Consider the following 10,960-nt stretch of genomic DNA (forward strand, 5'->3'; position numbering starts at 1 on the left):
CAGATTGCAGCAGTTGGAGGAGAGAGCGAAAGAGACAGCTAGAGCTAGAGAGAGAGAGAGAGAGAGAGAAGGGAGGACAGGAGAGAGGAAGGGGCAGACACAGAGGGAATGTAAGAGAGAGAACGAAACAGAGGGGGTCCCTGGTTCCCGAGAGGATGGAGGTAGTCCCCGAGGGGCAGCCATGACCCTGCTTTGGAGAGTTTCCTGGATGAACCTCCGTGTCCCCTCTCCCCCAACCCGAAGCTGCTCCTAGAAAGACCATCGCGTGACTCTGAGCACTTGGGCCTTTTGCTGACAAGAAGAGTCTCAGATCAGTGTTGGGAAAAACCGGTCCCTGGTGGGTGTGAGGGAGGGCCTTGGGAGGGGAACAGAGCCCCCAGGGAGGTGCCCAGTTGGGAGGAGAGGTGTGGAGACAGAGGCCCAGGGCCCAGGGCAGACCTGGCTCAGTGCTGAGGCTCTGCTGAGGCTGTGGGGCTGCAGGGCTGCAGAACAGAGTCAGTTTCACTGGTCACGAGGAAGTGCAGCTTGAAGGGAATCTCCCAGGAGTGGCAGGCCATGGGGCTGAGGACAGGAAGAAGAATGCTCAGAGCCGCAGGGAGGCCAGGTGGAGCCCAAGGCAGTAAGGCCTTCACATTGGAGTTCTTTTTACCTGGAGACATCAGCTCACAAGCCACTACACACTGCAGTACTGCACCAGGCAGGCTATCAAGCAGGGTCAGATCCAGGTGCTAGAAAGTTCTTTCTGGGATTCACAAGCAGGGGGATGGACCAAGCAGAGCAAGGCTGCGGTTCAAATCCAGAGCAAAATGTGGGTATTGGGGCAGGGGTGGGGTGGTTTACACAAAACTTAGTCACCAAGATAAATAATATATTTAAATACAGATTTTTATTACGAATTTTTATGGATGGAATCCCTGGGTGGCGCAGCGGTTTAGCGCCTGCCTTTGGCCCAGGGCGCGATCCTGGAGACCGGAATCGAATCCCACGCCGGGATCCCGGTGCATGGAGCCTGCTTCTCCCTCTGCCTATGTCTCTGCCTCTCTCTCTCTCTCTCTGACTATCATAAATAAATTTAAAACAAACAAACAAAAAACCCCCGAATTTTTATGGATGTTAAAGTCACATGACATAAAATGAACTATTTAAAAGCAGTGCTCTGTACATTCCCGGTGTTGTGTAACCACCACCTCCATCTAGCTCCAAAATGGTTTCATCCCCATACCTCCCTCCCCTACCAAAGGAACCCGTTACCCATAAATACTTCCTATTCCCCCTCCCCCAGCTCCTGTCGGCCACCAATCTGCTTTCCATCTCTGTGGATTTGCTTGTTACAGAGGCTTCACATATACAGAATCCTAACCTTCTGTGTTTGGCTTCTCTCAGTGAGCATGATGTCCTCAGGGTTCATCCACATAGTAGCATGTGTCAGTGTTTAGTTTTTTTGTGGCCAAATAATATTCCATGGCATGGATAGACCACATTTTGTTTAAGATAAATATTTATTTATTTTTAAGGATTTTACTAATTCATAAGAGACACACATAGAGAGGCAGAGGGAGAAGCAGGCTCCCTGCGGGGAGCCTGATGCAGGGGGACTCAATCCCAGGTACCAGATCATGACCTGAGCCAAAGTCAAGATGCTCAACCACCAAGCCACTAAGGTGCCCCAGGAAATATTTTAATACAATATTTTAAAGATGGATGTAGGGGAAAAAAAATCCATAATGAACAAAGAAATCAAAAACTTCAAATAAAGACAGGATCAGGGTCGTGATAAGCTTTAACTGGATCCTGAGACAAAAGGAAAAAATCAATCATATTGATGCCATCTTCATTTAAGATTTTGATATTTTGTTCACCATGGATGTGTTATTGTTTTTGTTGCATCTATTCATCTGTTGTATCATACTGTTGCCAATCTTGGTTACTGAATCTTTCATGTTTCCTTTTTTTTTATTATTTTATTTTTTTGCCTCACCCTCCTCCTGACCCTGGTTGGGAGGCTGTGAGGCTGGGTGCAGGGACCCTGTGGAGGGGCCTTGTTTGGAACAGGGGCCACAAGGATGGAAAGGAAGGTATAACCAGAAGGAATTTGGGCAAGCGAGATGGGATTTGCAGGAGAGAGAAGAACTAAGGATGACAATATTGATTTTCCATTGCTGGTGTGAGGGATCTCCACAACCTGTATGGTTGACAACCATCCACATTTTTTATTCCATTTTTTATTTATGTAGGTCAGAGTGTGAGTGGGATTTAGGTCTCTCAGGGCTGAAATCAAGATGTCAGCAGAGCTGTGCCCCTTCCTTGGAACAACCTTCTTCTAAGTTCATTCGAGGTCTTGGCTGAATTCAGTGCCTTGTGGCCATAGGACCAAAGTCTTTGGCTCTTGCTAGCTGCTGGCTGGGGGCAGGTGTGTAGAAGCTACCTGAATCCTTCTTGTGCTTTCCATGCAGCTCCCCTCTCGTGGTGGTGTGTAGAATCCTTCTGAGGCTTCAAATCTCTCTGATTTCCCATTCTGTTCTATCTCTCCTTTGCTTCTAGCCAGAGAAAGTTCTCTGCTTTTAAGGGTTCATGTGATTATATTGGGCCCACCCGGGTAACACAGGTGTATCAATCCGGATTCTCCAGGGAACCAGAACATGTCCCACTGTATATACATACACACATATTAAGATATATGTGTTATTAAGATATATAATTTAGATATTTATATAGTTAAGGTCTATAAAATATTATTTTTTATTGATTACCAGGTAGTCTTATAGGTATATGATTTATCACAAGGAATTGGATTTTGTGCTTGTAGGGGCTGGCAAGCCACAAATCCATAGGGCAGAGTGGAAATTGTCAGGCAGGAGCAGATGCTGCAGTCTTTTTATTATTAAATATTTTATTTTATTTTTTAACACACACAGATAGCGAGTGAGCATAAGCAGATGGAGGGGCAGAGGGAGAGAAGAGAAGCAGGCTTCTTGCTGAGTGCGGAGCCCAATGACAATAGGGGCCTCTATCCTAGGGTCCTGGGATCATGACCTGAACCAAAGGCAGGTGCCCAACCAACTGAGCCACCCAGGTGCCCCAGATGCTGCAGTCTTTTCTTTTTTTTTAAATTTTTTTATTGGAGTTCAATTTGCCAACATATAGCATAACACCCAGTGCTCATCCTGCCAAGTGCCCCCCTCAGTGCCCATCACACAGTCACACCAACCCCCCGCCCACTTCCCCTTCTACTACCCCTTGTTCATTTCCCAGAGTTAGGTGTCTCTCATGTTTTGTCACCCTCACTGATATTTTCACTCATTTTCTCTCTTTTCCCTTTATTCCCTTTCACTAATTTTTATATTCCCCAAATGAACGAGACCATATAATGTTTGTCCTTTTCCAATGGACTTATTTCACAGTCTTAAAGCAGAATTTCTTCTTTCTCAGAGGAACCGTTGTTTTATCCAACTGATGGTATGAGGCCCACCCATGCTCTCAAGAATGACCTTTATTTAGAGTTAACTAATTTTAGGTATCAACCGCATCTACAGAATGCTTCCACAGCAACACCTTGGTTAGTGTTTGAGTGAATAACCAGGCACTGTAGCCTGGCCAAGTGGACATATAAGATCCATCATCAGAAGCACCTAGGTGGCTCAGTGGTTGAGCATCTGCCTCTGGCTCAGGTTGTGATCCCAGGATCCTGGGATTGAGTCCCGCATCAGGCTCCCTTTGCATCTCCCTCTACCTATGTCTCTGCCTCTCTGTGTCTCTCATGAATAAATAAATAAAATCTTTATGAAAAACGATTCACCATCACACCAGGGTAATCTATTTTAAGGTCTGTAAGATAGTTTAATCATATCTGCAAAGTCCCTCTGCTATGTGATCAACATATTTATATGTTTAAGGCATTCATGCCTGGAGATCTTTAGAGGTACATTCTGTCTACCCCAACAACTCTCAGAGGACAGATGTTGGGCGATGGTGGCGCTGCCATCAAGGTGAAGTACATGGGGTGGGGGGAGCAGGCCAGTGAGACAGGCTGGGGATTATACCCAGGAGAATTGGAAGCATGGCTGGCTTTGTGGGCAAGCGGCCTACAGTTCTTTGTGGCCTCATGCTCAGAAGGGCTCTGCACTTGGTTTAATGATTTACTGTGACCATCTTGAAATTATTAATAATTTTCAACTAAGGACTCTACATTTTCACTTGCAATACACCCCACTGATTGTGTAACCAGTTCTAGATTGAAACACAGGAAGAGCAGAGATCTGGGACAAAGCATCTGAGAAGAGTGACACTGGAGGGACAGAGAGGAAAGGAACATGGACAAAGTTCTGGCAGTAACCAAAGAAAGAGAGGGAGAGACATGGGCTCCAGAAACTCAGGAAAGTCACACAATCCTTCCCTGCAGTCTCAAAGCAGGCCAACTATGATAACAAGATTCACTGGATTCAGTAACAACCCAGAGACAGCTGTGTCCTGGTTAAGCTACAAGGGGGCTGGCAGCGGAAGCCAGATTGTGGTGGTAGTGGGGGTGGGGTGGGAGAGAGGAGATGCAGACCCCGGGAGGAATCTGGCAGTGAAAGGAAGGAAGGAAAGATAAGGTATCTGGAAAGGTCAGAGAAAGGAGTTTTGTTTCTTTGGTTGGTTTGGATACATTTGGTACTATTTTGTTGGGTTTTTTAAAACGTAAGTTCTAGTTACACAATGCATGAGTACATCCTGTTTGTAAAGAGAGAGAGAGAAATAAACCTTGACTAGTAAGGTTTTGATGACCTCCTCCAATCCAATCTCCATCTCCGGTATCCCTTGAAATTAGTTTGGGGTGTACACCTCTGAAACGGGCTGAGTCCTTGCAAACATATAGACTGGCATTTTCCACCTCTGTGCCATTGCCATTTGGGGCCAGAGCATTCTTTGTCATGGATGGGCTGTCCTGTGCATGTAGGATGTTCAGCACATCACTGACCTTTACCCACTGCATGCGAGTAGCAACCGCCCTCCCCAGTGTGGACAACTAACAATGTTTCCAAATGTCTCCTGATGGTGGGATGCCTGGGTGGTTCAGTGGTTGGGCATCTGTCTTCAGCTCAGGGCATGATCCTGGAGTCCCGGGATCGAGTCCCATATCGGGCTCCTTGCATGGAGCCTGCTTCCCCTGTCTCTGCCTCTCTCTGTGTCTCTCATGAATAAATAAATAAAATCTTTAAAAAAACAAATTATGAAACTGAGGGCTTCCTAATTAGGAAACAGAGAAGCGTCTTTTCAGAATTAATTTTAATTTTTAGATAACTTAGCTAAGCAGCTATTAAGGTGTGCAGGTGGGATTTGAATTCAGGCAAGCTGACCTTGACAGAGGAGTGATAGGAGATACAGGAGAAGCTATGTTCTATAATGGAGAGACCCCCCCCCCCCCAGAGCAAGGAAGACAGGGATCTGTCTAACAGAACTTTCTGGAATGATGAGAATGTCCTATTATCTGCATTGTACATGTGGCTGCTGAGCCCTTAAAATGTGGCTAGCAGAACTGAAGAACTGAGATTTAAATTTTACTTAACATTAATTTTTTAGGGGATCCCTGGGTGGCGCAGCGGTTTGGCGCCTGCCTTTGGCCCAGGGCGCGATCCTGGAGACCCGGGATCGAATCCCACGTCGGGCTCCCGGTGCATGGAGCCTGCTTCTCCCTCTGCCTGTATCTCTGCCTCTCTCTCTCTCTCTCTGTGTGACTATCATAAATAAATAAAAATTAAAAAAAAAAAGGAAGGATTTCCAACACCCAAAAGGACTTTGAAGCACCCCCATCTAGATTCAGAGGGAAAGGAGAAAGGCCCAGAAAGGACAGGGACACACACACACACACACACACACACACACACACACACACAGCGAGAAAGAGAGAGATGGCAAGAGAAGGAGAAATCCCAGAAATACGGAGACAGAGAGAGAGATGGAGGACCATACCAGTAGAGGGAGCCCCAGGAGAACCATCGCACTGGGAGTGAACTGATCCACAGCCTCCCAGGACAGCTGTGGTCTGTCTCTGATCTCCCTCATGAGTTTCACCTCCTTCCACTGAGCTATCTCCCAATACCTCATGCAACTAAGACTGTCTACAATTCCTTCCTCCTCTGACCCCCAATCCCACTAGGAAAAGTTCTCAGGAGCCTATCGCAGGTTCTGTGAAAGAAAGGAGCAACTTTTCTGGTACAAGTGGCAAAGCTGAGGAAGGAGCGAAGGGCCAAAAGGCGATTGTTGCAAACTCCTGGCCAAAGTACTATGAGCCTTGGTCTTTCCTCTGGGGTGGAGAAGGAGATTCCTAAGTTCCTTCCCTCCTTGACGGTAAATCTGGGCAGGTGGGATTGTGGCATAATCCCATTCATTGGCATTGACAGGTTTGGCTTTGTGTCCCACTTCTACCAACTTTTGCCCATGTGGCCCCAGGCTAGTCACTTTCGACTCATAGCTCCAATGGCTTCATCTGTGCCAGGTCTCAGCAATCCTAACAGTAACCTATAAAAGCAGCTATCATTCCCAAACACAGGCAGTTTATCAGGCTGTGTCTAGGCATATAACCTCTAGGGTGATGATGATGGTGATGGTAATAATGGTAGGAATGGCTCTCTTTTTTGCATGAGTGCTAACTATATGTGAGGCATTTTACTGCATGCATCACACATAGAAACTGTTCAGTTTCTTACCAAAACTCTATGAAGTAGGTTCTAGTATTATCCTCATTCTATAGATGACAATACAGAGGCATGAGGGTGATTTTCCCCAAGTCACATAGTTAATGGAACAGAACTACTATCAAATCCACGGCTGCCTGGCTCCAGATCCTGCCCTCATTGCTAAACTTTTTGCCTTTTGTGAAAGGCGGAGTATAATAATCTCTGGCCATCAATCTTCCAAACAGTCACCATTATCATTGCTATGTTACAGGAAAGAAAAGTGAACCTCCAAGAAGTGAAATGATATTCCCAAGGACACAGAGTTAGCAAGAGGCAGCTTTAGGTTTTGAAACCAGTTTGATGTGCCCCCACATCTGTTATCTTTTGGTCATACCCAATAGCTGATGCTGCCCTGAACCTGGTCTGGTAAGAAACATTCTGAGGTAGATAGGGAGAGATGACATTATATGACACCACGGGCTGTTCCAGTGTCTAGCATGCTGTGTGGGGCCAACATCCTGAGCTTCTAAATTCTATCTCTGTTCAGGATGCACAGATTGTGAAGGGAGTCTGAATTAATGTCAACCATTGATGTCCCCCTGTATTTTTCCAACTTACTCTCAAGCTCTGATGGAATATTTTCTATTTGACTCCTGCATGGGGACTATATAGGAGGACCAAAGGTGAGGGCGAGGGCTTGCTGAGGCAAATTTGCCAAACCAGATATCAGACTATGGTAACTTTTTGCCCTCAAAGACTCTGGCCATGTTACTGAAATGGATCAAAAGCCAAGTCCCGATCGGCACCATGGACAGCAACCACGGAGCCCACCTGATGGGGGTTGGGTCCTGGGATGAAATAAGCAGGGTGTCTATACACAGGTCCGGGGGTGTTGGGGACTCCCAAAGGAGACAGTTTTGCAGTAGGCAGAGAAACTCAACATGTAGATGAGGATGAGATTGACCACAGAACGCTGTCATCCAGGGAAACATAATTTCTTTTCTACTGTACTCTGTGGCAGGTAGAGAGACAGCAAACATCAAAGCACCCTAGACGTGGTTTGGTCATAATGTGGTCCTTTCTGGATACAAGTGTACAGTCTAAGTGCGATTACAAATGCACCCATAAAATGTCAGGGCTATGCCACCTGCTTTACAAACAAATATTACATCATTCATTGCTTCCCCCCAACCCATTGTAGTAAAGTTCAGATAATGTAAAAATTGACCATTCACTAATTTAAAAGTGTACAATTCAATGGCATCTGGCACATTCGCAGTCTTGTGCAACCATCACCTCTAACTAGTTCCAGGGTATATTCATCATCCCACAAGGAAACCCTGTGCCCATTGTATCAGTCAGGGTTTGTTCCAGAAACAGAACCAAACAAGATGTGTGAATCTCTATCTCGATCTCTATCTTTATCTCTATATCTCTATATCTCTATATCTATCTATCTATCTATCTATCTATCTATCTATCTATCTATCTATCATCTATCTATCTATCATCTATCTATCAAGAGACTTCTTGTAAAGAATTGACTCATGCAATTATGGAGGCTGGCAAGTCCACAATTTGAAGGCTGTGCTGGCAAGCTGGAGACTCAGGGGTGCTGATGCTGCAGTTCAAGTCCAAAGGCCATCTGCTGGTAGAATTCTTTGTTGCTCAGAGGAGATCAGTTTTTGTTCTATTCAGGCCTTCAACTGATTGGATGAGACCCACTCACATTATGGAGAACAATCTGCTTTACTCAAAGTTCAATAAATAAATGTTAATCCCATCCCAAACACTCTCACAGAAACATATAGAGCAATGTTTTATGACACATCTGACCGTGGGCCCCGCCAAATTGACACATAAAATTAACCATCATAAGTCCACCTTTGTCAACCTACCATCCATATGCTTCTTAAACAATATTTAATCTTCGGATAAACATGATGATGAGGTCATAATTCCAACTGACATGATACAATCATCCTGTATAACTGGAAATACTGGAAATACACCAACCCTTTCCTCACAAGAGGAGGCAAAGTCCTTAGGTGATGTTCACTCTTTTTCTTGGTATCTCATAACTCATTACTATGGTATAAAGTTAACAATATTTAACTTTTTAAGTAATTTGTTCAATACTTGAACAAACTCAATAATATAAACTGACACATATTATCTTAGATGATAAGACAGGAGAGGGAAGAAAACAAAGATATAGATAGATAGATAGATAGATGATAGACAGATAGTGATTAGCAACATATTGTTAACAAAATAAAGAGAAAATACTAATGATGATTACAGCCTTCATGTCTCTAACTGGTCACATGGTCACAGCTGGTATTTATAACTACCTTTTTCCCACCCCTCATTCCATATTCTCTTTGCCTTCAGTAAGCACTTCAGTTGATTGTGGTTCTTTACCTGGTGTGATGATTCAAATCTACACTGCTGAGGGGTTTGGGTCATTAGTAGTCCTGTCTGGAATGGATTGTTGTGGTTTTTCATTTATCCTAACACAGGGCATGCCAGAGCTGAGAGATGTCCTAGGGGATCTCCTCTGTTGCAGATATGCCCTTCCTCACCTCTGTCACAACATACCGTGTCCAGTCTCCCCTTACCGAATTCCTTGGTAATCAGTAATTCCTTTCTGTGCCTGTGGATTCCAGGCAGGAAGAACCTGAAGTGGCCTGGAGGCAGTCAATAGAATCATTGTTCTGTCCCCCAGTAGAAGCATTTGAAATAAGAGCTCTAGGTCAGTAAATCAAAAGGTCACAGGGACAGGAAAAAACATTTTGCTACTGTGTCACTAGGAATATTAGTGAGTGGTGAGCCATCCCCTTTTCCAGCCCTCGATTGGTGGAGTCTTGAGTCCTGGCTATTGGAGGGACAGAACTATATATTAGATGCTGATTCAGAGCATATACAGCCTAGAAAATAATGCCCCAGTCCTATGAGGTATTGACATTTAGCTAAGGCTGTAACTTAGTTTTCAAAGGCCTTTCCACCATTCTATCAACCCAAGTGCTTCAGGATGGTGAGGAACATGGAAGACCAGTGCATTCCTTGAGCGTGAGCCTACTGCCACACCTCTTTGCCTGTGCATTGAGTTCTTTCAGATGGAATGTTGTGTGGAACACCATGATAGTAGTCATAGCATTCTGTAAGTCCACTCATGGTAGTTTTGGCAGAAGCATTATGTGCATGGAAGGCAAATTTGTGTCCAGAGTAAGTGCTCAAATAAGGACAAAATGCTGCTCCTTCTATGATGGAAGAAGTTCAATGTAATCATCCTGCCACCAGGTGGCTGGCTGATCCCACTGGAGAATGATGCCCTATCAGTGTTGGTCTCGGCTGCTGGCAGATTGGACACTAGGCAGTGACCATAACCAAGTCAGTCTTGTTGAGTGGAAGTCTATGTTCCTGACCCATGTACTACCTCCATTCCTGCCGCTCTGGCCACTTTGTTCATGCACCCAATGACAGGAGTGACTGGAATCCACAGAACTGGGCCTCCTATCCACTCGATTATCAAAATTCTCCTTTGCTGAGGTCATCCTTTTGTGAGCATTCACAAACATCTTCATGTTTTTTGCCCATTCAGAGAGGTCTAGCCATATACTTCTTCCCCAGACTCCTTGTCACCAATTTCCTAATCCTGTTATTTCCAAGTCCCTGACCATCCAGCCAAACCATTGGCCACAGCCCATGAACACCAGTATGATCTCATGTCTGGTCATTTCTCCTTCCAAGCACAGTGAACAACTATGTGCACTGCCCACTGTGAGGATTTCCCTTCACAACGTCCTTCAGGGATGTCCCAGGGAGGGGCTACAGTGTTGCAGTGTGTGCTTTCACACTGCAGATATGCCTGCATATCTGCAAGACCATCATTAAACATGTCCAAGATTTCCCTTCCTCTATAAACTGATCATATGGAATACCCCATGAGGCCATCAGGGAAGACTGCGAGAAAGAGGTAGGGTGGCAGGTTTGGTGACTGTGTACATTTGGGCCACTTCTTCATATAATTTGCTCCACCTGTGGGGTCTGTTTGACCATCCCTCTCTCTTTTCCCTTTCTCTCTCTCAATCCATCACTATCAGTAGCCACTAACAGCTTTTAGTAATTTGAACATTTCACAAATATTTTTCTGAGATCATGTCGAACTCCCATGGAGACACTACAACTGTACAGATGAAGTGATAATCACTTCCCAGCAAGGAGGTGGCCTCACAGTGTACCAAACCTTTGTCTCAGGGATGAGATGCTCTCATTGCGCACCTTTACAGACTGTGATCATA

The sequence above is a fragment of the Vulpes lagopus genome, chromosome 2, assembly GCF_018345385.1.
Source record: "Vulpes lagopus strain Blue_001 chromosome 2, ASM1834538v1, whole genome shotgun sequence".
NCBI classification, from domain to species: domain Eukaryota; kingdom Metazoa; phylum Chordata; class Mammalia; order Carnivora; family Canidae; genus Vulpes; species Vulpes lagopus.